The sequence below is a fragment of the Zingiber officinale genome, chromosome 5B, assembly GCF_018446385.1.
Source record: "Zingiber officinale cultivar Zhangliang chromosome 5B, Zo_v1.1, whole genome shotgun sequence".
Taxonomy (NCBI): domain Eukaryota; kingdom Viridiplantae; phylum Streptophyta; class Magnoliopsida; order Zingiberales; family Zingiberaceae; genus Zingiber; species Zingiber officinale.
In genome coordinates this window covers 59,756,413-59,780,202 of record NC_055995.1, presented here as the reverse complement: position 1 = coordinate 59,780,202, position 23,790 = coordinate 59,756,413, and the positions used below count along the sequence as shown (strand labels likewise).

General features: G+C 38.0%; 1 long non-coding RNA gene across 1 annotated transcript; it reads left to right on the top strand.

Annotated features, from left to right (window-relative positions):
* The first annotated feature begins 6,463 nt into the window (after window positions 1–6,463).
* On the top strand, window positions 6,464–7,340 carry LOC121987433. The gene is made up of 3 exons (XR_006113586.1): window positions 6,464–6,525; window positions 6,769–6,870; window positions 7,213–7,340. It is a non-coding gene; the product is annotated as an uncharacterized LOC121987433 (long non-coding RNA).
* Window positions 7,341–23,790: the final 16,450 nt, after the last annotated feature.

The following is a 23,790-nucleotide window of genomic DNA, read 5'->3' as shown; positions in this document are numbered from 1 at the left end:
GAAGCTCCGCCAGTAGCGACGAGTGCCAGAATTTTCTCCATCACCAAGGAGGATACGACCAATGCTTCTACGGTCGTCACAGGTCAGCTGCCTAACTTTAGTCAGTATACTAAAGTCTTATCTGATATTGAAAGTAAATCGTTATCTAATACTGAAGGCGAATCGATGGTCAAAATTATTGGGAAGCCGAGAAACATTACGCGTCACTGGGTCGAAAACATGTCCGGGCAACTTTCCACCTTGACCTTAGCACCGACATTATTCGACAATATATTAGAGAAGCAAACTAGTGACCAAAGCCTCCAAAGAATTAAGCAAGAAACCTTAGAGGGAAAGAATGACGGGTTTCGTATCGCGGATAGTGGAATATATCTCAGGGACCGATTATGTATTCCTGAGGATCCAGAGCTGCGAAAGAAGATACTGGAAGAAGCCCATGCAACACCCTATGTGATGCATCCGGGTTCCACTAAGATGTACCAAGATCTAAAAAAGAAATTCTGGTGGTCCGGTATGAAAAGAGATGTGGCTCAGTATGTTAGTACCTGTTTGACCTGCTAGCAGGTTAAAGCAGAACCCCAGAGACCTGGAGGATTACTACAGCCAATCCGAATTCCAGAATGGAAGTGGGAAGATATCTCTATGGATTTCATCTCGGGTTTACCAAAGACGACAAATGGTTACGACACTATATGGGTAATCGTGGACAGATTGACAAAATCTAGCCACTTTCTGGCAATTAAGATGACCTATTCTGTTGAGCAATTAGCTCAATTATACGTCAAAGAAATTGTCAGATTACATGGAATTCCTAAGACCATTATTTCTGACCGAGATGGTCGTTTTATTTCACATTTCTGGGAATGTGTTCAAAAAGCCCTTGGCACCAAGCTATTGTTCAACACTGCCTTCCACCCTTAGACCGACGGACAAACAGAAAGGGTAAATCAAGTACTAGAAGACATGCTACAGGCTTGCGCCTTAGATTTTAAAGGGAGTTGGTGCCGATATTTAAGTTTAGCGGAATTCGCCTACAACAATAGTTATCAGGCTACTATTGGAATGGCACCCTACGAGGCTCTGTATGGAAGGAAATGTAGGTCCCCTATATGCTGGTACGAAGGTGGTGAAAAGAAGGAGATGGGAGTTCAAACAGAATTTATTGACAACACCACCCGTGCTATACAGAACATCCGCCAAAGAATAGAAACAGCTCAGAGCCGACAAAAGAGTTATGCAGATAAAAGACGAAGGCCCTTAGAATTCAGTGTCGGAGATGCAGTATTCCTTAAGGTAGCTCCTATGAAAGGAGTGATGAGGTTCGGAAAGAAAGGAAAACTAAGCCCGCGTTATGTAGACCCATATCAAGTTCTGAAAAGAGTGGGCAAGGTGGCCTACGAACTGGCACTACCTCAGGAGATGTCAGCTATCCACAATGTGTTCCATGTTTCGATGTTAAAGAAATGTATCCCGAACACGGACCAGGTGATCGAACCACAAACTGAACAAGTGCAAGAGGATCTAAGTTATGTAAGTCAACCGGTACAGATATTGGATCGAAGTATCAAAAGACTGGGGAACAAAGAGGTACCATTAGTAAAGGTCCTGTGGCAAAATCAACGGTCCGAAGAAGCCACATGGGAGCGAGAAGGCGATATGAGGCAAAAGTACCCGGAACTATTTTAAGTTCGAGGACGAACTTTTATGAGGTATGGGGGACTATAACACCCATGGAGTACTTAGCAAGATTTTAGATATATTTTTATCATGAATAAAAATAGGCCTATTGTGTAAATGTGCGAAAATAATAAAATAAAATAGAACCAAAAAGAGATGACCAAGGCTTGAACCTTGGACCTCTTACTAGATATATGTAGGTGTTAACCAATAGACCAAGAGAAGTGATTATTAAAGAGAAAAGTAACAATATAGTTAAGAGTAAGAAAAGAGTTTTTTCATTGAGAAGGAGAAGTTAGAGTTGTCTTTTCCCTCTCAAAAGAAAAGAGGATTCTTGCTTCCTCTTTTCATTAAGGAGAAATAAAAGAAAGAAGAAGGAAAAATACATTTTCCCTTCCTTCTCTCATGATGAATAAAAGGGAAATTAAAGAGGAAAACTCATTTTCTCCTCTTCCTCCTCCCTCCTCCTCCTCACCGTGACCAAGATCTCTCCTCACCTCTCCTTGCCGAAATCCAAAAACAAAGGAGGACCCCTCTCTAGGAAGGCTCCACAAGCAAGATATTTCCCCTTAAGTAAATCAAATAAGGATGTAAGTATTCCCTCACCTGTGGTACAAGTCGCTTACGGTATTTTCGAAAGATTTGAACTCTTGTAAATAAAAATAAAAAGAGAAGAAACCATGCTCATGAATCTTAGTAGGTTATGATATGAATTTAGTAAAAAAAAATTATATTGTATGATGTTTAAGTTTGATCTTCTTATTAATATGTTATTGACCTTCTCTTTTTATAAGGTTCGGCCATGATGAAAATTTAGGGTTCATAAAGCTTAAAATCTAATTTAACATGCTCATGGATTTATTTATGATGTGTTATGAAATTTTCTAGAGATTCATGTTTATATGTTGTTTAGAAGTTATTTCTTGCTTGAGGAAGTTTCGGCCATGATGAAATTTTAGGGTTCATGAAGCTTAAAACTTAATTTACCATGCTCATGGATTTCTTTATGATATGTTATGAAAGTAGCTAGAGATTCATGTTTATATGTTGCTTATAAGTTTAACTCTTGCTTGAGAAGGTTTCGGCCATGATAACTTTTTAGGGTTCATGAAGCTCAAAAGAAAACCTAAGTTAGTATGCTCATAGACCTCCTTATGATATGTTATGAAATTAGCTAGAGATTCATGTTTACATGTTGCTTAGAAGTTTACTTCTTAGCTTATGAAGTTTCGGCCATGATAGAGTTTTAGGGTTTCATAAAGCTCCAAACCTAATTTAGCATGTTCATAGGCTTCTTTGTGATATGTTATCAAATTGGCTAGGTATTCATGTTCATAAGTTGCTTAGAAGTCTACTTCTTGTTGTATGATGTTTCGGCCATGATAACTTTTTAGGGTTCATGAAGCTCAAAACCTAAGTTAGTATGCTCATAGACTTTCTTATGATATGTTATAAAATTTGCTAGAAATTCATGTTTATTTGTTGCTTAGAAGTTCATTTCCTATTTGATGAAGTTTCGGCCATGATGAATTCTTAGGGTTCATGAAGCTCAAAACCTAAGTTAGTATGCTCATAGACTTTCTTATGATATGTTATAAAATTTGCTAGAAATTCATGCTTATATGTTGCTTAGAAGTTTATTTCCTATTTGATGAAGTTTCGGCCATGATGAATTCTTAGGGTTCATGAAGCTCCAAACCTAATTTAGTATGTTCATAGACTTCTTATGATATGTTATGAGATTAGCTAAGTACTCATGTTGTATGTTGCTTAGAAGTTATTTTTTTATGAACTCTCGGCCATAACTATAATCTTGGATTCAAGAAAGTTTAAACTTAAACTTAGCAAGCCCATGAATTTTCCTTATGATATGATATGAAGGTAGTTGTTATTTTTATGCTCATGTAGAACTTAATTCCATGCTCTTAGGGGTTCGGCCACAACTAAGTTAAAAGGGCTAGGAAGCTTAGAACCTACTACCTATGCTCATGATATTCTTATTAGCTTATAACATGAATTTGATTTAAGGTTCACATGCTTATATGTAGTTGTAACCTAAAACTTAGCATGGTGACTCTTGGCCACCATATGAAACTAGGGTTAGAGACCCAATCATGACTTTGCTAGGTGTCTCACATACTAGAATATGAACTAGGAGATTCTAGTAAATGTTTTCCATATATGATTATGGTTGCCTACGATAATTTATGTACTTAATTAAGGATGCTCATGAATTATGCATGATAATGACCCTTATGATATGTTTTATGTTTAAGTATGCATGCTTTATGGCAAGACCAGTAACATGTTTATTTATGTATGTTATGAATTATGCATGATATGGTTCATAAGATGACTATGTACTCAAGCATGTATGATTTCAAATATGTTGCATGCTCATTTATGTAAGCTTATGAACCAAGCATGATAATGGTTTTATATGATGGCTATGTGCCAAGAATGTATGCCTTATGATATGATAAGAAAATGGCAAAGAGTTGCTTCCCTTAAGTTGGGATTAAGAGCACTATTCATGTTATGACAAGAGCATGACATCTATGATGATATGATATGACAGTTATGATGATATGATATGCATGACATGTACTTTACTTTGTATGGCTTGTACCAAGGGTGGGCTCCATAAGCGCCCCTAGACCGACGGACTATGAACGGGTCTAGTAAAAAGGGATGGGCTCCTTAGTACGCCCCTAGGCCGACGGACTATGAACGGGTCTAGATCCCTAGTAGGTTCGGGGCTAGCTACCCTGTCCTAGGGATTGAGTGCATTTATGTATGTATGTGGTACAAGCCGGACCCTCATGATGATGATATTATGTTTAAGTATTAAAAGATATGTTTAAAGACATCTTGCACTCGACATGACATATGTTTTAAAAAGGACATTTTGCATAATGCACCCATTCATATATGATATGTTCTTTTATGTTTCATGAAATCTGATGATATGTTATGTTTCTCATGACTCACCTCATATGATCCTTTTATTTATGATATGTTAGAAACATGGTTCATAAGGATATGTTATGATCAGGAACTATGCTCACATTATATATTGATAGATGATTTGTTTTCAATGATGATATGCTTATATGATTATGCTTGAGATACGATTTTTGTGAGTAGGAAAGAATCTTACTGAGCTCGTGTGCTTATAGCTTACTTCCTTGTACCACAGATAAAGGCAAGGGATGGATGACCTAAGGGAGCTCATGGTTCATAAGGATATGTTATGATCAGGAACTATGCTCACATTATATATTGATAGATGATTTGTTTTCAATGATGATATGCTTATATGATTATGCTTGAGATACGATTTTTGTGAGTAGGAAAGAATCTTACTGAGCTCGTGTGCTCATAGCTTACTTCCTTGTACCACAGATAAAGGCAAGGGATGGATGACCTAAGAGAGCTGCAGGAGAGGCAAGGAGGTGTGTGTGGCAGTGGCTCGGCTGAGACAAATAAGACCTGCTATAATATTTTGTTATGTTTGACATGAACCATTTGTATTTATGTTATATTCCAGTATAAGTTTATGACATTTCCGCTGCTTTATGTTATAAGAAAGAAATTTTAAATATGCATGTATCCTGGAATAGTTAAGTAAGTAAGTAGCCCCGTCCCTTTGAGTAGCAGGGAGGGCGGGCGTTACATCTATCTCGTCTAATTCCTGTGTTAATATTTCAGAATGGACGGAGCAACACCTAGATCAACTCACTTTACTGGTACCAGCTATAAAGGAAGTCCAGAACCAGCCACAACCTCAAGCTCAGGAGTTGCTGAACAAGATGGTCCAAACCCTCTTGATTTCGCTGAGCAATACCAAAGAAAGATTAACACAAGACATGGGAAACCAATCCCACAAGAAGAGTTCCACCAAATCACAGAAGATCTACACACTATTGAGCAAAGAGCTGCCATCCGAGACGTCAATACGATGCAGCAGCTCAGAATTATCCATTCCCTCAAAAAATAAGAATGCAATAAGTGTCGAGGAAAAGATAATTGGTGGAATGGCTGGTACCCCGCATTCGAACAATGCGACAAACAACTTTCACATGCTACGTATCTCCTTCAGGATTGTGTAACCAGAATGGGCAACTTCAAAGTATAAGCATGGTGGACCCAAAGATTCGCGTTGTTCTGTCAAAGTAGTGTTGTCCTGTCAAATAATGCTCTACTTTTCTAAAAGTAGATGCTCTATCAGTAGTGTTGTCCTGTCAAAGTAGTGTTGTCCTGTCAAATAATGCTCTACTTTTCTAAAAGTAGATGCTCTATCAGTAGTGTTGTCCTGTCAAAGTAGTGTTATCCTGTCAAATAATGCTCTACTTTTCTAAAGTAGATGCTCCACTAGCTGTAATGAGAAGTCTGTACTAATGATTCCTTCTTATCAACAAACGTGTCGATGGGGCCCAAAGCGCACCCGACGTTTGCTATAAGAATGGGAATTGAACCTCTTGCAAAGCATTGAGCATCCACTCAAGTCTTACCTGAGGTAGCTTGTAAGTTTGTAAGGTGCATAAACTTATCAATTTCCTAAATTCCACTTCCACTTCGCCACTCTTTTTTTGGGTTGGTCAATAATTTATAAAGCAGCATTTATTATTATTTTTGTATTATGTTCTCATTTGCACTATCAGTTTATAGAACAATTACTGATGGTATCTTCAGTTCACTTGTTACTTTTAAATACAAATTGATTAATTGAATGATAGGTTTTTAGTTGTACTATCTATATAATGGCCTTGTGATTTTGTAGGATATAAAATGGCTGCTAAGTGTGCACAAAGTGCATTGCTGCAAAAGGCAAAGGACAAAATCCAAGTATGGGATATTCTTAATACTTGAGTCATGATTCATGAATGTGCAACTTCGAACAAATATGTATATATTTATTTCTATGCTTCTATTGATGTGGGCAGTGAAAGTTTTGATGTGGGACATATGTATTGGTTGAAGTTCTCCCATTAGCTTTATTTGAACCAGTGGTTAAATCAAAATACAACTGTTATGTTGAGTGATGAATTTGTTTCCAATCTATATAATCATTTTTCTTATACGATGCAGATAGATTCAAGTCAGATTTGATGAAAATTGCTATGAAAATTCTCTCTCGACAAAGAACAATTTGCTAAACTAGCAGTACTGGATGTTGTGCTAAGGTTGAAGGTAATATACTTTTCTTTTACACTAATCGAGTGAACAGTTGAAGCATTTCTTTGAGACGATTTCATTGTGTTAGAACATGATTGAATCAATTTGGATTTTTTTTTTGGATTATATTATGGATATTTTTTAATTCGAAGATAGTTAAAATTTTCTTTATTTGATAATTTTCATTGTCTAGTATGTGCTAGGGGAGGGGAATAGAAGAATGATGAACATTTAATTTCTTATTCATTAAATTATCAAATTGTTATTTACCCAACACTTGCATTTATACTTGATGTGTTCTTACAATATTCACCATGCCATATAAAATTTTTAAAACAATTTTATATTATTTTGCAGTCAAAATTGAAGAATGTGAGTCATGGAGATATCGGAGATATCGATAATAATTATAAATGTAAGATGTGTGTATTGATGGAGTTGGTACAAAAGGCAAATTGTATCTATAGATTCAAAAATAAAAGTGCATCATGTTCCTCTTAGTATATCTTGTTGGAAAGTTTGGAATGATAGAGTTTTTGTGGAGAAGGTAGACATTTTTCAACCAAATGAAAAAATACTTTTTATCGAGGATGCAATAGGAAGCACATTCGTTTGGTTATCTAAGTTTATAGTTTCGTACGAGTGATATAGATTTTACTTATTTTAAAGTCAAATACTTTTTTTGTAGGAAATAAATTATATTACTAAGTGAACTTTTTGTTACTAGTTTGGATTGTTTACTTAAGTGTGTTGTTTATGGTTGTATGTGGTATTATAATTATTAGTTTTGATTTTATAATTGTGTGCATATGGTATGATAATTATATATGGTATTATAATTTGTATGCGGTATTTGAATAATCATAATCACAGCGCGTGACCCGCGCTGCAAATACTCTTAACCGCAACGTGCAGCGCGCACTGCGAATGTTGTCGATTGCTCATAACACAACACTCATCGCATGCTGTTGATTGCTCTTAACTGCAATGCACGACACATGATGTTGATGTTTTATGACTTTTAACAGCTTACAATTGTGTAACGTGTAATACGCACTGTAGATAACATAATTGTGTGATGTGAAAAGTTATTTTTATTATAGTGGTCATTCCATTATTTTCCCTAGTTTCAAGCATTAGGCACTTGCCTGTCATACACAAGATTCACCCGCTTTTCCTAGCACAAAGCCTCAAAGGTATGCTTGGTGTTGAGAAAAATAGATAAATGTTTCCCAGTAACCTAACTCGGTTTCAAAGGGGTATATAATCTTTTCCACCCATGACAACTGTTTTCTATCCCATTATTACCTCTTTTTTTCATTTTCATTTTTTTTTTCACTTAAATATTTTATTGCATCTTAAATATTTTCATTTCTTTCCTTTTCCTCTCTTGGGATTTCAATTTTTCTAAATGAGCTATCACAAATCGAGTATGATCCAGTAACAAAATATTAGGAAAGGGTCACCTATGACCATCATGGTACTAGTTCAACAAAATGAATTATGACTATGTTATACTAAATCAGTATTTCGAAAACAAATCAAAAGTAAAATGTAATGGTCAAACATTAAGTAGGCATATGGTGAAATAAAAATCAACTTAATATCACTTCTATAAAATTTTACTACTAAATAAGAAACTATGAATCACCAAAAAATGAGATAATGCATTCACATGATAACACTAATACTAAACACATCAAAATATTATTTAATGGACAAGGCATGTATGGGTGCTTCTATTTGATACGATGTTTATTATACGACGAGAAACATGACAAATCTAACTAACAATTGAAAGTATGTGCATTCCCCCGGACTATGTTGTATTAAATCAATATTTCGAAAACAAATCAAAAGTAAAATGTAATGGTTAAATATTAAGTAAGGTGAAATAAAAATCAACTCAACATCACTTCTATACAATTTTACTACTAGATAAGAAAATATAGTGGCAAAAGGCGAATACGTTCGCCCCCAGCACCCCCACTAATCCGTCCTAGGTCAACACGGAGGAGGTAAATCATGGGCGGCTACTAGCCTTTGGAATAGTGACTAGCACATAAGGGAGACATTTACCTCGACTTTGTCGAAATTCAAACTCCAGACCTCATGGTAGCAACACCTCATGCGCTAGCCAATAGAGCCATAAAAAATGAGAGAATGCATCCACATGATAACACTAATACTAAACGCATCAAAATAGTATTTAATGGACAATACATGTATGGGTGCTTCTATTTAATACAATATTTATTATACGACGAGAAACATGACAAATCTAACTAACAATTGAAAGTATGTGCATTCCCAGACTATGTTGTTCTAAATCAATATTTCGAAAATAAATCAAAAGTAAAATGTAATGGTCAAATATTAAATAGGGCTTCATTTTCGATGGGAGCTACCATTAATCACTAATTAAAGAGAGCTACCTAAAATGATGGATGTGGCATAGGTGAGGGAGCTAACTAAAGGAAGCTTTCAACTAATTAAAGAGTCACGATCCATGTCATTATCTCATTATTCCACTGTGCCAAGCTACCAACAATTTGATGAGATCAGACCAAAGGAGACAAAGCTACTAAATAAGTATTTTTGGTTTTTTTTTTGTTTTTATTTTTTTTTATTTTATTTTTAATTTTTTTTATCATTTTGAATGCATGAGTGAACTCCAATACCCTCCTAAAGTATATTTATCTATTCAATTTTTTTTTTGAAAAATTAAGAAATAGTTATTTAAGACTTCTAGCAAAAGAAATTATTTGGTTAATTTAGAAAACAAATGGACCCTGTCAGTCTCCTATGTTTTCAGAATATAAAATTAATGATCAGATCAGTTTTGGTCAACATTATTACATCATATTTTTGGACTATTTTGGTCATTATAGTATATACAGATCTTAACGTCATCCTAAAGTGCATCTCTCTATTTAATTTAATAAATAGGACTCAAGCATAGTCATGTTCTTATTTTAACCAAGATTATTATATAACATTTAGGTTTGCTTTTTTTTTACTTTGAGAGTATGGATAAACTCCAAATGTCCTAGAATGTATCCATTTATTCGTACCCAATAATAAAGACTTAGAAATAGTTATCAAGTTGTTTTAGTTAGAATTGCAATATGATCATTTTAAATCTCTTGATCTTTCTTTGACAATATAAATGTACTTCAATAACCTCATAGATTGCATTTATTTGTTTATATTACAAAAAAACATAAAATGATCATATAACAGTTTTGTTGGTTGTGTATATAAGTAAAACATATAATTTATTTCCACTTTACAGAAATTAAATCTTGTACTTTGATTGGTGATGTACCAATCGCTTACACTGTAAATCTTTAAAATTATTATGAACTCTAGCCACGGACTGCTCGAAGTCGAGATGATAATCACATATCTTGAATTATCAACATTATGTCACAATGCTTCAACTCTTAACCTGATGATGTGTGATGACACCCTTCTTTTGTTCTTCTCAACAAGATAGAGACTATCATTCTCTTCTTACTTAGACTCTCTTTCTTTTCTTTCTTTTTCTCTCACTCACATACTTCACACAAGAAGTATGTATTTATAGAATAAAATAAGAATGGAGGGTTACTAACATTAGGGAGTTACTAACCTTCATGTAGTAATGCCCCTTAGTAGACATATGTTACATGTAGTAATGCCCCCTAGTGGCATAGGTTACTTACATGTAGTAATGCCTCTTAGTGGGCATAGGTTACTTATATGTAGTAATGACCCTTAATAGACATAGGTTACTTACATGTAGTAATGCCCCTTTGTAGACATAAGTTACTTACATGTAGTAATGCCCCTTAGTGGGCATAGGTTACATGTAGTGATGTTTGTTAGTGGGCATAAGTTACTTACATCTCCCACTTGCACACAAGGACATTAATTCATCACTAGATCACAACTCATGTGACCCATCATATCACCATACTAGGCTTCCATACAGGATTGAACATGGTGCGACTTGCAGTACACCTGCGTACAAAATTACTCATTGCACTTGTTAGGATGATTGAGCGGTCATCATTGTATCATAAGATACAAAATCTCGTTGTACCCTAGATCCAAGACTTAATATATCCATCGAGCTACTTTTCTCATCGAAAGAAATCCCCAAATGACGCTCGATTTTATATTCACTAATATATTTTAATCTCTACATAGATAAACATAAAAGACTAGTTGGTGAATATTATATGATGATGTATCGTCAATTGGTCTTTCTTTTCCCAAACTTGAATCTATCAATCTTAACTCAGCTGCTTTCCTAGACCTGTCCCTCATACCTCAATTTATTTTCCGGACCATCGGTAACAGACTAAAGTAGCAAACACTGAATCATGACATCATGAAAAAGTCAAAAGTAATAAGGGCACAAGAAATCTCACCTAGAGGATTTCGGATATCACACAGTGGGGCTCGGGGATATAAAGTTATTATCTCTTATAATATGATTTCCACTATCCCAGTCCTCATATCACATGTGGTATGAAACACGTGCTATAATATTAATCCCCCATTCTTAAAAGGGAATCTGTCAGTTTTCTCTAACATTGTGCAAGTATGAGACTCAGTATACACATAAGACTACTCAGAGATCTCTGAAAGAGTACCTCAAAGACATCACAATTCACATGTGATATCTGAAATCTCAAACTTAGCTTCTTACAGGCAATATGGATGTGACTACGCTCATATCAGTCATGTCACACATAACCTCATCCTGAATACCTATCAAGGTGACTTAAGTTCTAGCAGGGCTACTCTCAAAACCTCTTATAGCTAGAAACCGTCTTATTCCCACTCTTGGAGGTGGTCACTCGTGTGATAGAGTCGACCTAGCCTGCCTGACATATCTATTATATCACAGAACAAGTGCATTACAAAGACATTATATATATATAAGTGTGATCAATCAATGCACAAGAAATTATATATACCATTAAGCATCATTATAGTCAAGTTAATACAAACTAAGACATGTTATAAAGAGCACAAATCCAATGACTCTCTATGTCCTATCAAACAGTCTCTACTAATAGGTTTAGTTAAAAGGTCAGCGACCATGCTGTGTGTTGAAATGTACTTGATAGTCACTTCATTCTTCTCAATGATGTCTCTCACATAATAATATTTGTTATCTATGTGTTTGATTCTAATATTCATGTGTAAGCGATAGCAACCTGATTATCACAATAAATCATTACTGGCCTCCCACTATCCGCTACAATCCCTAGGTCATCTAATAGTCTTTGAAGCCAAACACTCTCTTGAACTGCTAATAAGTAAGCCACGAACTCAGCCTCCATCGTAGATAGAGCAACACATGTTTGCTTCTTACTACAACAAATGGCTCCGCCATTGAGCAAGAAAGCAAAACCTTATGTAGATTTGCGTTTATCCAAATCGCCTCCCCAATCGGCATTTGAGTATCCCATAAGTCCCAAATCACCTCCTCCATAACAGAGAGAGTAGTTTGCAGTTCCTTTTAGATATCGAAAAATCATTTTCACTGCTCTCCAGTGAGCCCTTCCAGGATTTGATTGATATCTACATACCAACCCGACTGCATAACATATATCCAATCTTGTACATAATATTACGTACATTAGACTTCCTACTGTACTGGAATAAGGTACTTTACTCATTTCCCTTATGTCTACTTGAGGTTTAGGATACATATCCAAGCTCAAACCTTCACCTTTAGCGATTGGAGTATCAATGGGATTACTATCACTCATTCTAAAGCACTCAAGAAATTTCTTAATGAAGGTCTCTTGTGAAAGAGCCAACACTCTTCTCGAGTGATCCCTCTGGATCTTTACTCCAAGGATGAACTCAGCTTCATCTATATCTTTCATGTCAAAGCTAGATGACAACCATGTTTTAATAGTTATAAGATACTCAATGTTGTTCCTAGCCAACATTATGTCATCAACATATAATGATAGAATCACAAAAGAATTATCTAACCTTTTTAAATAGACACAATGATCCTCCTCGACCATTGTAAAATCATAAGATATTACCTCCTCATGAAATCTTAGGTACCACCGTCTGGATGATTACTTTTGGCTATATATCAACTTTTGAAGTCGACAAACCTTATCTTCTTGACCTACTAAAACGAACCCAGAGGGATGTTCCATGTAAATCTCCTCATCCAAACTTCCATTAAGGAAAGCGATCTTAACGTCTATCTGGTGTAACTCTAGATCTAAATTAGTGACAATCGCTAAAAGTAAACAGATTGATGTAAACTTGACTATTGGGGAGAAAATCTTCTCATAGTTAATGCCCTTTGTTTGTGTGTAACTCTTGACTATTAGACGAGCTTTATATCTCTCGATCGATCCATCGACCTTCCTCTTGATTTTGAGAACCCACTTGTGCTCAATGACTTTTCTACCCTCAAGTAAGTCAACTAAGTCTCAGACCTTGTTGACTTTCATTGATTCTAATTCTTCTTGCATAGCCATTAACCATTGGACTTTTTCAGAACCCTCGAGTGTCTCTCCAAAGGTCCTTGGTTCATCATCATCCTATGGAGTCACAATGAGAATCTCATTTTCAATCGGGAAACGACGACGAGGTATATTTCCCCGACCACTCCTACGAGGAGAGAGAGCCTCCCCACCTTTAGATGGACCACTCCCACTAGAACCAAGATCCTTAACTAGGTCTTGAATCCTGCTACTAGGATTAACTGTACCACTAGGCTCATCCATCTCATAGAAGGTTTAGTCTCGATCGATTTCTCCTCTCTTAGGAAAATCATTCTCAAGAAACATGACATCACGAGATTCAATTTCAGTTATTGTGATGTTTGTATATTCTACTAGAAACACATATCCTTTGGAGTGTTCAGAGTATCTGATGAAGATACACTTCTTTCCTAGTGGGCCTAACTTGTTGTACTTGTGCGAGGAATCTCTAACATACGTAACATAATCCCATGGCCTAAGATGGCTAAGACAGGCTACCTCCCTGTCCAAAGTTCATATGGGGTGCTTACCACGGACTTTGTTGGTGTTGGCGCGGGAAGCATCAGACGATCAAACTTAGATTTTGATAATGACAAATGGTTCAAAGTTAAGATTATTTGTTATCTAACAAGTTTGAATGAGATTGTAGGAAAACTCTAAATGGTCTTAGGCAAAAGTCGTAGCTGCAGTTAAGCAAATGGAAAACCCTAAGGGGTGGTAACCCTAGGAGGAAAGTCTTGGTGGGTTGAGAGCTTCGGGCAAAATCCTAGAGTCGGGGACTCTAAGTTGAAATCCTGGTGTCACGAACCGGGTGGAAGTCTAGACGGATCGTGGAGCGAACGTCCAGCATGAAGACCGGAAGCATCGGACGTTGAGCAAAAGTCTAGTTGATCTGGAGGATCAATCTGACGACAGGTAACTTCTCCTGAGAGAAGTATGTGAGAACACGTTCCCCGAAGAGGGAACAGTAGGCGTCAGTTCAACCTAGGGTTTCCGAGAAACTTGACAATCCGGTGACTGTCAAATACTTATATTTGTCTTATTTTATTATGCTAACTTTGTTTTGTAGGGTATACTTTGTTTGTGGACTAATATGCCTTGCAGAAAGGGAGTTACACAAGGGAAGCATTGGATGAACAATATTCGAGGCATCCTCCATGGAACTTGGAGGCGCCTCGGGTGCCTTGGATAAAAGCCTCGCAGCAAGGAGCAAAGGCGCCTTCCAAGGAGATGGAAGGCGCCTTGGATGCTGGATAGAGGGTGCCCTCTATGGAGGTTAGAGCCGCCTTCGGGTGGATAAGCAACGCAAGCAATAAATCTTATCGGCACTGTGGAAAAGGGGATAACCCTTGCTGAAGGCACCTCCTATGGAGGTTGGAGGCACCCTCAACGGGCTATTTAAGCTTGGTTCAAGCAGTAGCAAAAATAACAACAACAATTCTACAAGCAATCTTCGAAGCTGCGCTCTACATCGAAATGACTCAACGATGCTCAGCTGTTGTTCCGACAATCGACGATTACTTCCATAATCTTTTATTATCGGTATAATCTTTTTAAGTTTAGTACTTGTAATTCATTTTGTAAAGGTTCTCGAGCCTGCTATTTCGATAATCGACGACTACTTCCATAATCTTTTATTGTTGGTATAATATTTTTAAGTTCAGTACTTATAATTAATTTTGTAAAGATTCTCGAGCTTATAGTGACTGCCCATCGAAAGCGATCAACGATTGCGGGCCTTGGAGTAGGAGTCGACATAGGCTCCGAACCAAGTAACCAAAAGTGTTAGCGATTGCTTTTAGTTTACTTCTATATTCCGCTGTGTATTTATGAAACGAACGAATTAGCCACGAGAGTTATCCCCCCCCTCCCTCTAGCGCTTTTTCAATCCTACAGTTGCAACACAATTAAGGACATAGACTGCAGTCAATAATGCATTCCCCCAATGAGAGATTGATAAATTGACCTGTGCTATCATGGACCTCACCATTTCCAATAGAGTCCTATTTCTTCTCTCGGTAACTCCATTCTGCTGAGGAGTAGTAGGAATAGTCAGCTGTCTTGTAATGCCTTTTTCAAAATAAAGCTCTCTAAACTGTTCAGACAGATACTCGCGCCCTCGATCGGTTCTGAAAGCTTTCACTCTCATGTCTAGCTGATTTTCTACCTCGCTAATAAACTTTCTGAAGCACTCTAGTGCCTCAGACTTGTCTGAAATCAGGTAGACATAACCAGAACGCATGAAATCGTTTATAAAGGTAAAAAAGTGTGTGGCTCGTTTTCGAGCTCTCACATTCATGTAGTCCTAGCCCTTATTGCTTTTCCAAATGATTTTCTTGTAGTTTTGCCTTCTAGACAAAACTGACATAAGGGTAACTCAACCATGGTTAACTGGCCTAACGCGCCACATACTGCTAACCAACCCATCCTCTCTTGCCCTATATGACCAAGTCTGCTATGTCAAACATTAACATCATCCACTATACTATCAGATGTAAAGGCAATGGTGTTAGTTAGAGCCCTAGAGCCAATCATATGATGATTGTTGTATGGACTCGATGTATCATATTCCTATATATTTATAAAGGTATTTCTTTATGGTTATTATACTTACTTGTATTGGTGCCAAATAACTAAGTAGAATAGCATCCTTGAGTAGAAGGTTCTTATCTATATCAATCGATTAGTTGAATTGATAGTTAGATGATATAGAGAACACTACTCTTAATCATTCCTAGTCAAGTATTAACATTCAGGGACAATGTTAATATGATGAAACTAGCATGTAGGTCAACTCGATGACTTGATCTCACAAGTCATGAGTATAGAGATATCAAGTTGACACATGGGTATGCATTGGAGAATGTATACTGAATGACCCGCCATGAGAAAGTATCATGGATCATTATATGAGTGTCATATACTTTCTCATATGACTATTAGTATGACTATCAGTCTTTGAACCTGAAGTCCCCATGGTTCCCTACATAAGGAGTTGCATAGTTTGGCTTCGTCAAACGTCACCCATAATTGGGTGGACTATAAAGGCGATTACTGGGTATGTAACAAATTATGCGGAGGGATGTGAGTGATGTAGATGAGATCTATCCCTCCTATATGACGAGAGTGACACCATGATTCTTGATAGAGTGAGACCACTAAGTGCATGACCATGCCCAAATGAGTCAATATAAGATATTGAGCTCATTTGTTTAGAGTGGGTCTACTTGGAGTTCAAGATATAGATTGATTAGAGGATGACACGGTATATGCCTCAATTGATCAATCTAGATGTCAAGGATAGAAGGACATTATCACATATTGTGAGAGTCACAATTAGTAGTCACAAAGGTGATGTTGGATCTCAACATTCTTGTAACTTGGGTAGTAATGATGTGTTGTTAGATATCGCTCATTACTTATGTTTCTAAATGGGTTTAGGAGCATTGTCAACGTTACAAGAACCTATAGGATCACACACAAAGGGCATTTAGATGGAGAATAGGTACATATGATGTACCAAGAGGATTAGGTTCATATGATGAACTAAATTGGATTAAGAGTAATTCAAATTAGACTAATTGAGTTGGACTCAATTTGATTCATGTGTCCAATGAGTCTAATTTTGATTATGACTCATTGAATCAATTTAATTTAATGGATGGAGATTCACTAAATTAAATTGACTTGAATCAAAGGTTGGATTTGATCAACCATGGGAGATAAGAAGTCAAGTTTGACTTGACTTGAGAGGGAAGATGAAGGGTCAAGTTTGACTTGACCAAATGTCACCTCATTTGTGACTTGGCATGGGTCGACCAATGATGGTGTTCCACATCATCAATGCCACATTATTGTGTGCCACCTCATGAGAAAGACCAAGAGTCATAACTCTTGGTATTAGATGGAGGTTTAAAACCCCTCCATTAAGTGGCCGGCCATATTAGTGAGGCATTAAGCAATTTGTGTGTTAATTCAAGTCTTCTTCCTCCTCTCTACATTATCTTCTCCCTCTCATCCTCCATTGTCATGACCACCAAGAGTGCTAGCACACTCTAAGTAATTTTTCTCCACCTTTTGTCCGTGTGGATACGTGTAGAGGAGTGTTCACTTGACACTCTACGAGATCCGACAACTTTTGGACGAGCAGGATAAGCGAAGGGCTTCGCTACAAAGGTATAATCTTTACCATGTAGATCTAGTATAGATCTTGGAGAAAACTAAGTATATGTAAAAATTTTATCTTCGTACGGATCCTTGGCAAGAACTTCGGGATTTCCGCAACGTAAAAAGCGGTTTTTACGGCTCGAAAGTTCTAACAGTGGTATCAAAGCCACGTGCGAAGCATATACTAGTTTTATTTGTATTTTATTGGATATTTGCAGATTTGTAAATTTCTGTAGATTTACTAAATTTTAACATTTTTATGAGTATTTTTCTCTTAAGGGCAAAACATCAAGTGTATAGTCACTTGGAGGTTTCGACCACTAAGAAAAAAAAATTTCGCAAGCGAGTTGGTCTCCAAATCGGTGATCTAAATGATTTTAGGTACTGTAAGGTCTATGTAACACTCACAAAATTATTTTTGTGAGTAGGGGTTCTACCCCTAACCCCGTAAGGGGAGTTGTTACTTGACCTCGGCCGAAAAATCAACAAACTAGATCGCCGTGAAGTTGCGGCTCATAAAGGGTTGTTAGAATAGTAGTAAATTTATGAAAATTTATGAAAAATACATATTTTGAATATGTGTGTGATGTGTTCATGGTTATGTCCCAAAAGACCAAATATGATTGGAAATTATGTGTTGTAATTCATAATACGGCCTGCGAGCCGTCACTTGGTTGTGCGTGTTGTATTTTGTTACACGACTTGTGTGTCGTGACCTTATTCTTTTAATATTCCTGTTGTAAAATAGTTTTAGACTCGAATGTAATTCGAGTTTCACTTTTGTAATGTACAATTGAAGATGGAGTTACAAGAAGGAAGTCGACAACACAAGGTGGTCAAATGAAGACCTTAGAGAAGGTGTTATCCCTAGGTTGACCATTCGATCTTCTCTTTGGCTATAGAGGATCATAGTAGGGCCATAACCATGTCACATTATTTTTGAATATAGATATATTCTTTGTATGTATGTGATGCATGCTATTGTAGGGTAATTAGTGTCTTGATGCGTATATGATACACATTAACGATTAGATTAGATTAGATCTTAATCGAGTCAACTCGAAATGCCTACCATGTTTTGATACCCATCACTACCTCGATCATTTGTTGTTGTTGAATCTGCCAAAGCAGAGCAACGCATATTATCTTGGTAAGGTGTGGAGGGACAATCTTGGTCCCGCCTATCAAAGCTTGGGTGAGTACAAACTCAATTAGATTGAGTATAACTAGTTAACTCAATTTGATTGGGTATAACTATAGGCATTTTCAAACGGTTGGAAGATAGGATAAAAATCACATTTATATTAAATCTTGGGTGATTTAGCAAAAGCTAACTCAAGTTTTCTTATAAATGAGGATTTTGGTCCTATAAACAAGAGTTGCATAGAGATGTAATTGATAATTCGTTATATACCGATCATACTAAGTATTGGGTGATTTAGCCAAAGCTATCTCAAGTTATAGTATGATGTGGATCTTGTTCCATGAGAATTATAGCTAATTGGTAAGAATCTAGTAGTGTGGTTTGACCACATCCATGACTTGATTCTACAAAAACTCTATAATTCAGTGGGAGCATCATTTTAGTTAAAGGCCTAATTAAATGATAAATGGAATATGATATTTACTTTTTGCATTATTTCTGTTGTAGATTGTCATGTCGACAAACACGAACACTTTCTCCTTGCGTTCTGTCCTTGACAAGGACAAGCTCAATGGAGCTAATTTCCTAGACTGGTATAGGAATCTGAGAATCGTTCTCACACAAGAAAGAAAACTATACGTCCTAGAGCAGCCCATTCCCGAGGCACCTCCTACCACTACCACACGAGCTGACCGAGATCCTTATAAGAAGCATCAAGATGATGCATTAGATGTGTCATGCCTCATGCTTGTGACCATGAACTCTGAGCTTCAAAAGCAACACGAGTTGATGTCTGCTTACGATATGGTTGAACATCTTCGTCAACTATATCAAGGACAAGCGAGGCACGAGAGATTCGAGATCTCCAAGGCACTGTTTCAGTGCAAGATGCAAGATGGGACTCCCGTAGGTCCATATGTGCTCAAGATGATTGTGTACATAGAAAACCTATAGAGGTTGGGATTCCCACTTGGCCAAGAGCTGGCCACAGACTTGATCTTGCAATCCTTGCCAGAGATCTACAGTCAATTTATCATGAATTACAACATGAACGAAATTGACAAGCCACTGCCTGAGCTGCTTAGCATGTTGCGAACTACTGAGCTCAACCTTAAGAAGGTAAAGCCCAACTCCATTTTGATAGTGCAAAAGCATAAAGGAAAGGGCAAGCCTAAAGGTAAGGGAAAGTCCCAAGCCAAGGGCAAAGGTAAGGTAATGAAACCTAAAGGAGGGGTTGCCAAGGATGCTACTTGCTTCCACTGCGGTCAGACCGGGCACTGGAAGAGGAACTGCAAAGGATATTTGGAAGATCTTAAGAAGAAAAGGAGTAAGACTTCTACTTCAGGTATATATGTTATAGAAGTCAATCTATCTATTTCTGCATCGTGGGTATTGGATATTGGATGTGCTTCTCACATTTGTACTAATGTGCAGGCGCTGAGAAATAGCAGGGCATTGACGAAGGGTGAGGTGGACCTACGAGTAGGAAATGGAGCACGGGTTGCTGCTGTTGCTTAAGGAACTTACTTTCTATCTCTGCCCTCTGGGCTTGTACTAGAATTAGATGAATGTTGTTATGTACCTGCTCTTACAAAGAACATCATTTCAGTCTCTTGTTTGGACAAGAAAGGCTTTTCTTTTGTAATAAAGAACAAATGTTGTTCCGTTTACTTAAACGAAATGTTCTATTGTAGTGCACCTCTGATAAACGGACTCTACATTCTAGACTTAGAGAACCTCATCTATAACATAAGTACCAAAAGGTTCAAGTCAAATGATATGAACCGAACTTATATTTGACATTGTCGCTTAGGTCATATAAATGAGAATCGCTTATCCCAGCTCCATAAAGATGGTTTGCTAGACTCATTTGATTTCGAATTATATGAGACACGCGAGTCATGCCTACTAGGCAAGATGACCAAGACTCCCTTTAGTGGACACAGCGAAAGAGAAACAGACGTGTTAGGCCTTATACATAGTGATGTATGTGGCCCTTTCAATGTTGCTATCAGAGGTGGTTATAGGTACTTCATTACATTTACTGATGACTTCAGTAGATATGGTTATGTGTATCTGATAACACATAAGCCACAATCCTTTGAAAAGTTCAAAGAATTCAAGAATGAAGTACAAAACCAACTAGGCAAGAGTATTAACATACTTCGATCGGATCGAGGTGGTGAATACCTTAGCCATGAGTTTAATGACTATCTAGCTGAGTGTGAGATTCTATCCCAACTCACTCCTCCTAGAACACCATAGTGGAATAGTATATCCGAAAGGAGGAATCGTACCTTATTCGATATGGTTTGATCTATGATGAGTCACACAGATCTTCCTATGTCTTTTTAGGGATATGCTCTTGACACAACAGCCTTCACACTTAACCGTGTTCAATCCAAGGTTGTGATAAAGACCCCATATAGGATATAGACTGGGAAAGATGCCCAGATGTCTTTTATGAGGATTTGGGGTTGTAAGGCTTACGTTAGACGTCAAGTCTCGGACAAACTGGGACCCAAATCTGATAAGTACAATTTTATAGGATATCCCAAGGAAACGAAGGGATATTACTTCTACATTCCCAGACAACACAAAGTGTTTGTGGCTAAGACTGGGGTATTTCTAGAAAAGGACTTTGTTTCTAGAAAAACTAGTGGGAGTACATTCGATCTTGAAGAAGTTCAAGATATGGATCATAGCACTGAAGTCTTGATGGAAGTTGAACTGGAATCACAAAGTGTTGTGGATGATGAGATTGTTCCACAAGGAGTTGAGGAACAACAACCAGTTCAAGTAGACCTACCTCTTCACAAGTCTGATAGGGTACGTCGTCAGATTGAGAGATACTCATTTCTCTTGTCTGACCATGATGACATTGTGCTCGTTGAGAATGAGCCTACCTCCTATCAAGAAGTTGTGATGAGACCAGATTCTGAGTCATGGCTAGAGGTCATGAGATCCGAGATGGAATCCATGTACACCAACCAAGTATGGACTTTGGTTGATCCACCTTAAGGCGTCAAACCCATTGGGTGTAATGTTGGTGCAACATCCCTCAGGTCAAGGTTGACCTGGTTGACCAAGCTGAGTCTTGGTTTGGGTTTAGATGTTTGACAATAAGATATTGATTGAAGAAGAGTCAAGTAGGTCAAGGATGACCGGATACTTGACTGGGAAGTCCTAACTGGGATGTTAGGCAGGAGGAAAATCCTGGTGAGTGAAGCCAGGTGAAAGACCTAGTGAGTGAAGCTAGGCAATTGGGAAGTCCTAGTGAGTGAAGCTAGGAGAAAAACCTGGTGAGTGAAGGCCGGTGAAAGACCTAGTGAGTGAATCTAGGCAATTGGAAAGTCACGGTGAGTGAAGCCAGGCAAGAGAAATCCAGATGGATCAAGGCTGATCAGACATCTAGTATTGGAAAGTCCAAGTAGGTCAAAGGGATTGACCGGATACTTGGCAGAAGAAGAAAAGTCCAAGTGGGTAAAAGGGATTGACCGGATACTTGGCAGAAGAAGAAAAGTCCAAGTGGGTCAAAGGGATTGACCGGACACTTGGTGATGGAGTCCTAGCAGGTCAAGGGTGACCGGATGCTAAGTTTTATGTACCAACAAGTCATGGTTGACTAGATGTTGGTTTAGGGGGCTTTGGACTTGGTTTTGGGCGAAAACCAAGGTTTGGATTGATCCGTGGATTGATCCAGCAGGTTTGGATTGATCCGTCGATTGATCCAACAGGTTTGGATTGATCCGTGGATTGATCCGGGTTTGGATCGATCGGTGGATCGATCCGAAGATATGGATCGATCCGTGGATCGATCCGGTGAGTCCCTGAACAGAACCTCTCTGGATCGATCCGTGGATCGATCAGAGTCCCAATCGATCGATGGATCGATTGGGACGCTGTTACAGATAAGTCTTTGGATCGATCCGTGGATCGATCCGAGTCCGAGCAGAGCGCTCCGGATCGATCCGTGGATCGATCCAAAGCCTCCCAATCATTGGGAGCAATCCAATCGATTGGGATTCGACCGTTGGCGTTGTTTATAGGCATTGGCGTGCGATTTCTTCAGCAGAACTTCACGATTCATTCCAGATTCAACACGGCTCCTCCCAGCACTCTCTAAGCTCCTCACCGCTTCTTGAAGGTTCTTGGAGGTTCATCCAAGTCAAGAGGCGAGTTGCAACGAGAAGAAGAAGAAGCTAGGGTTTTTACTGCATTTCTTGTAAGCTTTTGCTTATTCTTTACTACCCTTTCTTCTTCTTGTACTGAGAGTCTTGTAGGGCTTCTCCGCCCTCGGTAGTTACCGAAAAGGAGTGTTTTCATAGTGAAGGGTGCGTGCGTGGTGTGGATCCTTGGATTAGTCATCTCCGTTGGAGGTGGATACCAAGTAAACTCCTAGTGTTAGCGTGTTTGTGTTTGTTTATGTATTTTCCGCTGCGCATTCTTGAAGAAACAAGCAACACCGAGCAACGAGCATGCGACGAGCTATTCACCCCCCCCCCCTCTAGCTACTTTTGGTCCTAACAAGTGGTATCAGAGCGAGGCCGCTCTTCACCGGAATCATCGCCGGAAGGGTCAAGCATATCAAGAAAAGCTAGAGGGTGAAGAAGTTGGAGCAAATTCTTCAAGTTCAAGGCTTTATCAAGCTCAACTTCAAGATGCAATTCCAAGATGGGCTTGGATTTGACACAAGGGTGGCTCCACCATACACTTCTACGAGTTTCGATTCTTGGAAATCAAGAATCGAAAATTTTCTTATGATGGAGATAGAGCAATGGTTTGCTCTAATGGAAGGCTTCAAGGCTCCAAGAAATTCAAAGGGCAAAGGTCTAAAGAAAAGCAAATGGAGCCCGGAGCAAGTCCAAAGGTGCGAGGCAAATGACAAAGTGACCAAGCTTTTGGTCAATTTATTGCCAAGCACCATCCTTTGCAAAATTGGAGAATTTGAAGATGCAAAGGAACTATGGAGCAAATTGGCCAAGCTTCATGAAGAGATCCCCTCCACTGTACAAGAGAAAGAAGAATCCAGAGAGGGTGACTCTTTGGAGCAAGACCAAGAGGAGGACTCCGAGGTTGAGAGATGCTCAACCTCCGAAGAAGAGGAAA